Raw genomic sequence first — 12,528 nt, forward strand, 5'->3', positions numbered from 1 at the left:
TAATTGACCTTGAAAGGCTAGGGCCAAAATGTTGGCTTTCTTTGCGGCCCTCCTTTTTCTCTAATTTTGGTCTGCAAACTTAGGTTGTTAACCATCCAGAATAGAAGCTTATTGTTATTATAATACAACCTAGGCTGTTAAGCTTAACCTCACTATCTGTCTGAATATCAAACATCTTAGGTATAACATGGAACAGGTATTTAGTATCTTAGTTTTTGCTCCTTGACACCAGGAATTCCTTTTTTAGCCTCAAGGGTAAGGTGGTAATGCTGATTACTTGTTTGGCAGCTCGCAGTGACTATAGTTGTTGTAGTAGTGGGTAGTGATCTGGGAGATATGGGGACCCCACACCACCCAGCTTCCCACAAACCCAAGATGAATTGTGCACTTTACACACACCTCAGTTTTCATCACATGCTTCTAGAACTAGTGCAGTAGATAATGGAGAAAGGCATTAGTAAATGTATGCTTAATGTATGAATAGTGTGTGAATCTATGCATGCAAGAATGAATGAGCAAATGAATCTGAGAATAAAACAACAAATAAACATAACTTCTCTGTCCCCAAAACTTAAGGAAAATCAAAACATTATTTTCATAAAGACTTCCAGCTATACAAGACAGAAATATAAAATATGAATTTATGTTTGTAATCAGAACTTTCTGGTAAAGCAAGGATCTCAAAAACAATTGGAAAGGAAGGAAAGATTGCACAGATCTTAACTGGAATTTCTCTTGAACTACTGTTCAAAAATAGGGAAAAAAAGAAAAGAGACTAGAGATGAATTTTAAAATTAAAATACTTTAATAATTACCACTAAGTGAATAATCCCAATTATAACCTGTTAAACTATAAACATGATAATTAAAAGGGAGGAAAGTCCCAAAATATTTACCAAAGTACATGGCTTTAAAATATCTCACTTGTTAATGGCAAGTAAGTTTTAGAAATACATTCCAGGGAAATTTTACATACTTGAAAAGATTTATACAAACATCCACCTTGCTTATATTAGAAACTAGTGTTTTCCTGAGGATTGTCAGTTTTGAATTTGTTTGTAATGCATAATGACCTAATATAAATTCTTTAGAAACTCGCTTTTGTTCTATGTGTTATCCTTTCTGCAAAAGACCAGCACTCACTACTAAAAAGATTAAGTCTGTCTATACCTCCATGGAGAGGATTATGAAAACAACAGGAAGGGTCATGTTCTCCATGGGTTCCTAGCTTTGTCTAAGATTCAACTCATCTGCAGCTGCTGGCTCTGATCAAATATGCAACTAATCAAAGTAGGTGGAAGGCAGTATGGTCAGTTTTCCACTGATGATACTAGGGTCCTCCTAAAAGTTTCCCACATACAAAGGAATGAGAAGAAGAAACAACTCCATTGCCAGGAATGTTAATAGCTCATAAGCAACTGCTAGAAATGGAGAACTGGGAGGCAGCTATGAAATCTTGTCACATCTCCCATAACCTGTTCTACATAGTGGTACAGAACAGTGGAGGAACCTGAATCAGGGTCTCGCTCCTGATTAATCAAGATCCTGCTGCTTTTCTGACTGAAAGAGAACTGAAACCACTAACAGCTAATAGCAAAAATCTAAAGACATAACTAAAGAATTTGCATAAAGTACAGGATCTGTGTCCATCTTCAAAACAATAAGGACAAATCCATCAAATGCATATCCTTTCTCTTCCCTATTAAACTGATCTTGAAGGTTCACGTTTTGACATTAAGCTAAGGTTCAGGCATTTCTTCATCTGGATACGTATTGCCCAAACCGCAATTGCTGGGGTAAAGGAAGAAATATACACTGGCATTATTTTTGCTTGTTGCTCTACTCCTTTACTTTTTTTTTTTTTTTTTTTTTTTTTGCGGTACTGGGGATTGAACTCAGGACCCTGTGCTTGCCAGGCAGACACTTATTCTACTGAGCTATCTCCTCGGCTCCTTTACTTCCAATCCCACGTTCCATGTGTACATTTACTGCTACACAAATGTGCACTGAGTAACTACTATGCAAGAAGCTAAAAGCGAGTGATTTAGAATGTTAGGTAAAGTCCATGCTCTCATGGAATTTATACTCTATTTTTAAATGTTTACTAAAAGAAGAAAGATTTAAATAATTTCATGAAATTAGTAACTTGCCTATATATGTAAACAATTAAAGTATAGGTTTACTTACTATTATGTATATTAAGCGTTAGCCTTATTAAAACAATTTAATTCCTAACTTATTAGTCTTCATCCATGTTTAATTATTCACTGAAGAATCTCTTTACTTTTCTAAATAACTTTTTTCTAACTTGAATTTCCTTAGCGAGGAACTGTTGTGTATAATCTAGGATTTAAAAAGTGATGTCTGAAAATGAAACTCTGAACCACATTTTGGATGCTCTGTTCTTACAGCGCAGTAGGATCCTAAAGTGTTCCTCTCTTCAGAGCATTGCTGCCGCTCTAACTTTCCTCCAGTGTCACAGCTCTTTCCTAGCCACCCTCACGTTTTGGGTCCTGCCTCTGGTGGAAAGCCTCTATGACTTCAAAACTAGCTTATCTTTACTTGTGGGAGGACAATATTTTCTAAAAATTAGACCTGGATTTTGATCTTTGTTTTTACTTTTAAAGCTTAACCTACTGGATTTTTTTTCTTGTTATTTTCCTTTTTCACACATCACAGATGCAGTTCTGAACATGGTTTCCGATCAATACTGACAATTCCCTGATATTCCTTACCACTAATTCTTCAATGAACTATTGTAGTTGCTTTTCTTCCACCAATATACTGTCCTCAGGTTCCAGTAACTCCCCCGGTAAGCAAAATAATTCACTATCTATATTATATTAAAAATGCAATCCTGGTGGCCCCTTACATAAAGTTCTCTTCAATTGTACTCTGCTGACTTTAGATAAACTAACAATTATATTTCAAACCAAGATGGAATAGCAGGGATGAAATTTATCCTCCCACTTGGAACAACCCTCCTCTATCTGACCAAACATGAAAAATAATGGCTTTTAAGGTACCACACATCAGATAGCTAAGGATTACTCCATCTTATTTGCCAAAGGTAGTATTCTTTTGGTAGTGTAGATATGAGAGAACAAGAGAGAATCCAGCACATTCCCACAGTGGAGATGGAACTAAGAATCTAGGAAAATTATAAAAGTTAAAGTACAGGAGAAAATTGCTAACACAAGGGAGCTATACTTTAATCTATTTGCACTGTATCACAAGTGCCATAAAATAAAACAAAACCTGAATGCTGTGATTTAGTTAAGAAAAAAAATCACAAGTTTGTCACAAATAAAACAACAAAAAAAAAATAATGAAAAGAAGTAGGAACAGACCACTGATAGGTGCTGACAACACAGATAAGTGCTCAATACATCATCCAAAGCAAGAGGAGCGAGGTGCACAGTATATGAATTTGATTCACATGACATTCTGAAAGCAAAAAAAAAAATCAAAAATCCATGGTTACTAGAAAAAAGCTGCAAATGTATGTAAGGAGGTTGCTGGATTGATGAAAATACTGTCTTGATTGTAGCAAGAATCACAGACTATACATTTGCAAAAGCTGCATGCCAACGGAGGTTTACTCAACATAAATTATACTTTAATAATCATGAATGTTTTTTAAACACAGCTGAATGAATCGATCAATGATGAGAAAAGAGTGATGAGTGAAACACAGACCAAATTCTGAAGGATGTATAATGTTGGGAGAAGAGTATTTGGCATCCACATATCTTAGGGCAGTGATGGCAAAACTTTTAGAGACAGAGTGCCCAAATTGCAACCCAAAACTGACTTATTTATTGCAAAATTCCAATACTGCAACAAAATCTGAATAGTGTGTTTTAATTTATTAAAAAAAAAACTATTATCCAATGCTCAGCTGCTGGGCCAACTTGGCTCTCATGACAATGGAGAACATTCCGTGTGCCCACTGCAGCATGCCTGTCATTTGTGCACCACCACTATCCTAGGGCTTCCTTGAAAAAGTACCAAAAACTAAGTGGCTTAAGAACAATAAGCTAATTCTCCTGGTTCTGGAGCCTGGAAGTCTAAAATGAGGATGGAGTCTCCCTAGAGCCTTCAGAGACAGTATGGCCCCACCAACACTAGGATTTCAGGCTTCTTCCTGTATCTGAAGGTTCCAAAAGAGAATCCATCCTTGAATGTTTCTGTATTTGGCATGGACCCCAATCCTCAACATCCCATGGTTTGTGGCAGCATCACTCTTAGCTGTCTGTGCTTCTATGGTTAAAGGCCTCCTTTCCCATGCCTGAGTACAAAATTCCCTCTTCTTTGAAGGACACTAGTTACTATAGTGTGGCCCAGCTTACCCCATGTAGACCATTTTAATTTTGTTACATCTCTGCAGATCACATATTCAAACAATTTCACAGCTAAAAGAACTAGAAACCAGAGTTTGAATATGTCTTTTGAAAGGACACAATTCAACCTATTACATGCACAAATAGCTGTGGCAAAATATGCCAAATATTACAAAAAGGCATATGAGGTGGCTGGATCAGAATCTCTGGAAGATTCAAGAGATGACTTCAGGGTGTTTGAAAATTTTTATTTGAAATGTTCTGAAGAGATTAATATTACTGGAGTCAAGAGAAATAAACGAGAGTGAGTCATCTCCAGTAAGGGAGAGGGGGGCACTGCACTGTTACAGAATGGGTCCAAGAAAGGGCAAGCAACAACCAGAGAAGGGGTCTCATTTGGTAGAGGTATTCATTAGCTCTTAAGTGTGACATACTAATAAGGTAAGTGAGGATCAGGTAGCCATCTAGATAAGGAGTCTTTACTTAATTCAGCAGATGTTTGGGGACCCACTGAGAGAATAACAGTGATAAAAACACCCGCTTTCTCCTTACCCTTTCTCCTATAGTAACAGGGCACTGTACACATCACCCACATAGAAATTACTCATGCTTAGCTTTGTAGGCATCAGTATTTATTGAGCCCGCTATCACGGGGTGTAAGAACAAACAACAGCTAGACAGCCTCTGAAGATTACTCCTGGGTTTAATCTGCTTTATTCATCTGCTGAATTAGTTCCCTCTAGAAAAGGCAATAATGATTCAAAAGTATATTTATCTGCTTCAGTGAAAGCCTTTACTATTAACTTGTAGACTGGCACTCAAAACTTAGTAAACTTTCTTACTTTCAGAGAAACTATTAGCCTAGGTAATTCCTTTCCCAAAAGTGATCCAAAATTAAACAACAACTCATTCTTTTAGAAAGCTAAGGATCCTCAAATCATAGTTTGATTGCTGTCCATCCACAAGTACAAAGTCATGTGCAAATAACAGTGGAGAACAGAGAAACCAAAGACTGCTTTTTGCTGAAATGCATAGGGAGAAGGCCAAGGTCACAATTATGCCGTGTGTTCTTGTCCCAGCATCTACATGTTTATTCAAGAATGACACTGCTCTGCTATTTTTCCTCTAAGCTCTTTTCTATGACTATGTAACTGTAATTGCTGCAGTGGAAACGAGTCCTTGAAACTCTTCAGAGTCTAGAAGCTCACATCTCTCACAAAGCCATATTACATTGAAATGTTTTCAATTATCTGAGATAGTAGGCATTCTATTTAATATAAAAAAAAAAAACTGAATAATGCTCCAGGAAAACAAATTCTTTAAATACAAAAAGTCTGACTGCACAACCACATAGGTCAAGTACAACATCATACTGGTACCATATTTCTTTTTACCACACAATAACAACTTTTGAGGTTTAAAATTTGACATTTAGCTTCAGGAAACAAGTTTTGAAAAATTATATTTCTAAATCCTATTTAACGACATAAATGGCAATACTCAGTCAACTATTAATCACCAATGACTAGTTTATCTTTCTTTTTATCAACAGTTACCCCAACATTCTTGCCCAACTTTCTAACAAGGGTGCTGGAATTGGGGAGACTAGACAGTGATACTAAGAGCAAGTCTGAGCACTGTCCCTCTTACCCTTTTCTTGCCACCAAATAGTGGATAACCTTGTTTCTTGAATTTTCTGAATTTACTGTCTTGAGAGTTTCCTGTTTGCTTCAGTTTTGTGTGTGTGCTACATTCAATATTAGGGATTGAACCGTGGGTACTGTGCATGCTTGGTAAGCACTCAAACCACTAAGCTACATCTCTACCTTTAAGTTATTATAGTTTACTTATAATCCACCAATTTAAAATGTATGTCTCAAAGTTTTTAGCATTTTTACAGATTTCTGTGACCATCAGCACAACTTTGGAGTATTCTCATCATCTCAAAGGAAGGCTGTACACCTGAGCAGCTTTTCTTCCTGTCCCACCCACACTTTCCAATCCTTAGGCAACCACTAATTTAGTTTTTGTCTCTATAAATGTGCCTCTTCTGGAGGTTCCATATACATCGAGTAATAAAGTAGGTGGTCTTTTGAGACTGACTTCTGTCACTTAGCACACTGTTTTCAAGTATATCCATGTTGTTATGTGATTTTTATACTTCACATATTTTAACTATCAACTGATATACGAAGTCTGGTGTTTTAATCCACTTTATTTGCTAACACAAAACACCATAAACTGGGTTGCTTATAAAGAATTGATACTTATTCTGACAGAGAGCACCTTCTTCCGCATGGCAGAAGCTATGTGATCTATGTATGCATCTTGTGCACTTATGGAAGAGCAGCAGCACCTGCAGCTCAAGGGGAAAGTCCCTGCCCTCTGCACAGATGCAGGGCCATGCTTAACCTCTGCCTGCAGCACCCCTCAGCTCTCTGGCCTAGGCAAGGAGGAGGCCAGCGTGGTGCAGTGGCCCTCACTGAGGGCATGGAGCTCTGAGCTGCGAGGACCACTATGTTGAGAGTGGTGGCAAGGACGGCCTCAGCGGCAGGAAGATGAATGGCTGCATAGAGCCTGAGCAGGTAACAACACACAGTAGGAAGAGTTGAAAGGAGTAAGCTGGGTCATCTTTCTAGCCAGCTACAATGACGTTTCACAAGGATGTGCTAGAGGGTGGTGAGCCAGCAAAGCCTGACTATTTCAGTAACGCTGCAGTAGATGCAGCATGCTGCAGCACGGATCATCACAGAATAGAGACTTAACATCATGACACTAGGATGCAGTACACCTTACCAACAAGCTAGGAATAGGAATTAAAATGTTAAATCATGTCTTAAACACATGCAAAAAAAGATGGCACCTTTTAAAAAATATTTATTTATTTATTTATTTATTTATTTATTTGGTACAGGGTCTTGCTTGTGATACTGGGGATCAAACCCGGGTCCTTGTGCTTGCCAATCAGGCACTTAAGACTTCTGAGCTATCTCACCAGCCCAAGGATGGCACTGTTGACATCTATCTGCATGTCCAGATCAGCAATGAGTCAGCAGTGGCCTTCTACAGGAAGCTTGGCTTTGAGATTATTGAGAGAAAGAACTATTACTACAGGTAAATCAAGACTACTGATGCTCATGTGCTTGGGAAAAATCTCAAAGTCCATTCCAGTCAGAATGAAGATCCACAAAAGACAGACTACTGAACAGACTGCAAGTGTACATCGTACACTTGCCTGTCGCCAAGTGAAGAGAGGCCCACTATTCCCCTGCCCACTTTGTTACGCTTTCCCTCTTGTTCACTTGCTCTTAGTTTTCTCTGCTTTCTTTTAAACTTTCAATGATTTCAAGGACTTTTAAAAATAATCATGTTTGTCATGGAGGCATTTCCACTACTATTCTGTTAGTCAGGATTCTAGTGCTTGCCATCACAGACAGAAATCAGAAGCAGCCTTTCTGTGGAGTGGAAGAATAATGGTGTACAAAATAAGATCAATTTGACAACCTTTGCGTAATGAAAATCTGGTTAAAGTTAAAAAAATAAAAATCATGTTTGTATTATTTTAGTTCTCTCATTTTTGTGAGGTGGTTGGATTAAAGAAAGAAGAGCTGTTTAGTTTCATAGTTAAGATGTACAATCCAAAACTTCAGAGTATCAAATAATTTCAAATATTTTCACTTCTTTAATGTCTTGCTTTTATACTGAAGGGCAGAAGCAGAAATAATCTTTTTCTCTGATTCATAAGCAAGTTTGGTGTGTTTATGGTACTTTGGGTTTTAAAGCCTATTTGTGACATGTCATCCCTAGACACGGCCTTCACTCCACCTTTACTCCTGAGCACTTTCTCAGGAGTTGGACCACTGTTATCTTTGTAAGAAATTCTAACTTATGTAGATTTTTAAAGCAACTGATTTTTCTCTTCTTGCAGTCTGGGTAGATGCTGTTATACAGTTGGGCGAAGGATTTGAGTTAAGGTGCTTCTTTATTAATGAGTGGACTGGTTATCAGCAGGTTGGTTTTTGCTGCTATTGTTACTAGAGGCATTGATGTTTAGAGTGTGAGTTGGTAACATTAAATTTTTTTTTAATATCTCAGCTAGACATAACAGCTTTTAACTGAACTAAAAATTCTTGTGATTTAAATTTTTCTCTTATCTTTTTTCTTCAATAACCACAACATGATAATTAGTCTAACTTTAAAAATGAGTTGAAGGCTGGGTGTGGAGGCACACTTTTATAAGCCCAGCACTTGGGAGGCTGAGCCAGGAGGATTGCTGCGAGTTTAAGGCCAGCATGAGTGACAAAATATATTCAAACACAGCCTCGACTATATAACAAGACCCTATCTCAAAAAGATGACCACAGAAAGGGGGTTGGTGTCCTAAATAAACCTGAGGTAGGTGTTTTTCTTTTGGACACATTTTAAAAATCATAAATCAAAACCTAAATGGACTTGTGGACAATACAGGCATTTGATATCAACTAAAACAGGCTGTTTATAATTTTGTTACTAAGTGTATAATTTTATAGGACAGAATTTCTAGACAGCATTTTTTAGAACAGCGGAGCTATGATACTCCTTATCTGTTAGAGAATATCCAAGACTTGGTTATACTCTGTGCCTATAATACTGAGTTCAAGGATTTGGAATACAAGGAATAATTGGAACAAATTGCTTACATTCTTAGAAAGGTGAAAACATAAAGTGTTCATAACACAAATACCACTGCAGCCTCTTCTACAGTAGTTCTTTTTTTTCCCATAATTTTATTGAGAAATAAATAGAAATGAGACAGTTTCAAATCAAATTGGTAGGACAGTTCCAATAATTAACACATTGCATACTGCCTTCCTAGTGGTTATTTGTTGTACAAGATGCAGACATGATATCCTATTTACAAATACAATTAGAACAAATCCCTCTATTCCTTCAAATAAGAGAATGTAGCTATATATCTATCCTAACCATTTTGAATACACATATACAAAATGGTCATTCATCTATATCCCTTTTTTTTTTGTTTAGTTCCATCATTTAAATATTACATGTGTGTGAACTCAGCAAAATATTCCAAACTACTCCAGTAGTCCCTAACAGTATTGGGTCTTCCACTTGACTGGCAATGTCAGAAGGTGTTGACTTGAGTCCCCTACACCTCAACATAACAACATGGCTTTATTTCTTGTATTTCATTTTTATACTTTTCTGCTGGATGGTTAAGACCAAGGTAAAGCAAAACCTATGTAACAAGAATTGTAGCTTTTGGATCTGGTAAGGTCAGTGAAATCCCCTCAGGATTTATCCTGAGATCCTGTACCTCAGATTATAGATCCTTTGTCACTGTCAGCCATGTGGATGAGTCATGGCCATTGCTTGGCCAATGTGCTCTCTGTGAAAGGCTGAGAGAATGTTTTCTCTCCATGTGACTCTCCTTAGGCACACTCTACATCATCGATCACTTTCCTCTTTGGCCCCATAATCTCCTTGATCAGAAAATTTGGGACACAACTGAGTTACATGATGTTACCGTACAGGTTCTCTTATGTCCTGAGTCTTAATTGACCTTGGAAGGCTAGGGCCAAAATGTTGGCTTTCCTTGCGGCCCTCCTTTTTCTCTAATTTTTGGTCTGCAAACTTAGGTTGTTAACACTCCAGAAGAGAAGCTTATTGTTATTACTATATAACCTAGGCTGTTGAGCTTAACCTCACTATCTGTCTAAATATCAAACATCTTAGGCATACAATGGAACAAGTATTTTTCACAAAGTACTGATACATTAAATTTTAAGTCCCTACAGAATATGACAATAAAAATTTAGAAAATTAAACTATATGCAAAAAACAGGAATAAAGATTTATACATGTTTACACATAAGTTCAGAAATCTAACCATATGCACCATTGCTGCAGGACAGTCCCACAACACTCCTTTTCCTGTCTCCTGCCTTCATTCACCACCCTCTTCTTTTTAAACAATCATCTACCCGAGAGACAACACAGCAGCAACTGGCATGTCATGACAAGCAACACGTATTCAGAAGACCGGAATGACAGGCACTCTAAGCATGAACCTACTATTACAAATTTCCATCTTCAGTGCAGTTGCTTAGTTCACAGGTGTCAGTATATATAATCAGTCAGGGTGAGAATTCTTCCAATTAACTGCTAGATTCAAAGATCTTCTGAAGATTCTCAGGAGTGGTTCTATGCTGGATCACTATCTGATAAGTACAGAATGGCTCTGACAGGTTGATAACTTCTGAAATATGTACATTTTCCTTATGTTGTCCAATCTCCAATATTTTGCAAATATTGGTGGTGGTGGCTTAAGAAACATTCTTGGTAGACTTGTGATCAATCTACAAGTCTGGTTGAGTTTTCCGACATTTAACTTTAAAAGGAAGTCTGGTTTACAAAATTTATCCTCATTATGTAGAAGTCTCATCTCCAAATAATTTACATGGCAAAATTACTTTACAGAATGTACACACTTTATAACCTTAAGTTTCATTTTAAAACGTGAAAGTACAAAGTAAAATAAACTTCAGCAGTTTTGAATACCAAAAAAAAAAAAAAAAAAAAAAAAATTAAAGGAAGATAGTTGATAAATAAGTAGGGTTCTTAGGGCCAATGTAGAAAGAAAATGTTGATTATTTTGGTATTAGTTTCTTAATCTAAATCCAAGCTTTAGAAAAATCTCTAACATTAAGCACCTTTACCTTTATTGATAAATTTCAGCTTGCTCTTGCCAAGAGAAGAATGCTTGCATTACTGAAAGCATAATTAGCATGAAGAATTCAGTATTTCTATAAACTTCCAGATATCAAAGTAGACTTTGCTATACAAATGAGTTTTCTGAGACCCAGCCCAAGTCCAGGCCCGGTAAGTGTGTGGGAGAGTTTTAGGCTACCCTGAGCCGGAAGGACCTATCCGGTCCAAGCCCAGGTGCAGCATGGGTGAGACCCTCTTCCACCCCCTTGTAACCCCAGCAGCCACTCCGTAGTCCCCCCCAACCCACCCAAGGAATGAGAACTTATGCCACGTTCTCAAGATCCCCAGATCCAGCCCTAGCTCAGGCCAGGTGAATATGTGGGACAGCTTCCTCTCCCCCTCTACTCCACCTTGTCCCCTCCAGACTCAGCTCAGGCCTGGATTACAGGCCTGGGGTAAAACTCTGTAGCTGCAATCCCTACAGAGAGAGCAGAGGACGGAATCACCCAGCTAATCCAGGAACAGAACATCTTGCCAGAGGGGCACAACAGGTTCACTCCCAAGGGCAGCAGCAAGAAGGAGGTGAGCACAGCTGCCAGACCCAAGGCAGGCACAGCTGGATAAATTTGAACTTTGTAGATCCACACCTGAATTTCAGTAGGTGCTAAGGTTATAACTGCACCGAAACTCTACAACAAAGGTCAGACAATAGTGCTACACAAGATGACAATGAGAAGGAGCAAAATGCAATCTCAGACCCCAAGTCTACCCATAACAAGTGCAGAGGACACTAACACAGAACAAATTGGGAATCACACAGCTGAAATAAATGAATGAACAGTTGCTGAAATAAAGAAACAACTGCAGAAAGGTATACAGGAACTCAGATTGGAAATAAAAAAAGAAATCCCTCAATTAATAGTATCTGCACTAAAGAATCAAATGTAGAAACATATGGAGGAAACCCAAAGCCCACCCAGAAGAAGTGCAGACGACATTAGCTGAGTTGAAATGTCTGAATTAATAGCATCGAAAGTAAATAAGCAACAACAGAAAGTTATAGAGGAATTCAGAGTGGAATTAATTTCTGAAGTAAAAAAAGAATTTTCTGAACTCATAGCATGTGAAGTAAAGAATCAACTACAGAAAAATAGGGAGGAAACCCAATCTGAAAAAAACCTGCAGTAAAAGAATTAGTAACTGCTTCTAGAGAAGACACAGATAAAAAAAAATAGAGGAGATTAGAAAAATGACGAATTTTTTGAATGAGCAATACAGGAAAGAAATACATTGCATGAAGCTGAGAAAAACTTAAAATCTCAATCACAAGCTTACAAAACCGTTTAAATGCAAATGAAGACAGAGTTTCAGATATTGAAGACGCTGGTGCTAGTGAAAAGACAAGAAAACATCTCTTAAAAACAACTAGGATGCAGGAAAAAATAATTCATCACTTGCAAGACGATGCAAAGAT

At 37.6% G+C, this 12,528-nt stretch overlaps 1 pseudogene; it reads left to right on the forward strand.

Annotated features, from left to right (window-relative positions):
* Positions 1–187: 187 nt before the first annotated feature.
* Positions 188–7,548, forward strand: LOC105743772 (annotated as a pseudogene).
* Positions 7,549–12,528: the final 4,980 nt, after the last annotated feature.

Source organism: Octodon degus, unplaced genomic scaffold, assembly GCF_000260255.1.
Source record: "Octodon degus isolate 3935 unplaced genomic scaffold, OctDeg1.0 scaffold00166, whole genome shotgun sequence".
NCBI lineage: Eukaryota > Metazoa > Chordata > Mammalia > Rodentia > Octodontidae > Octodon > Octodon degus.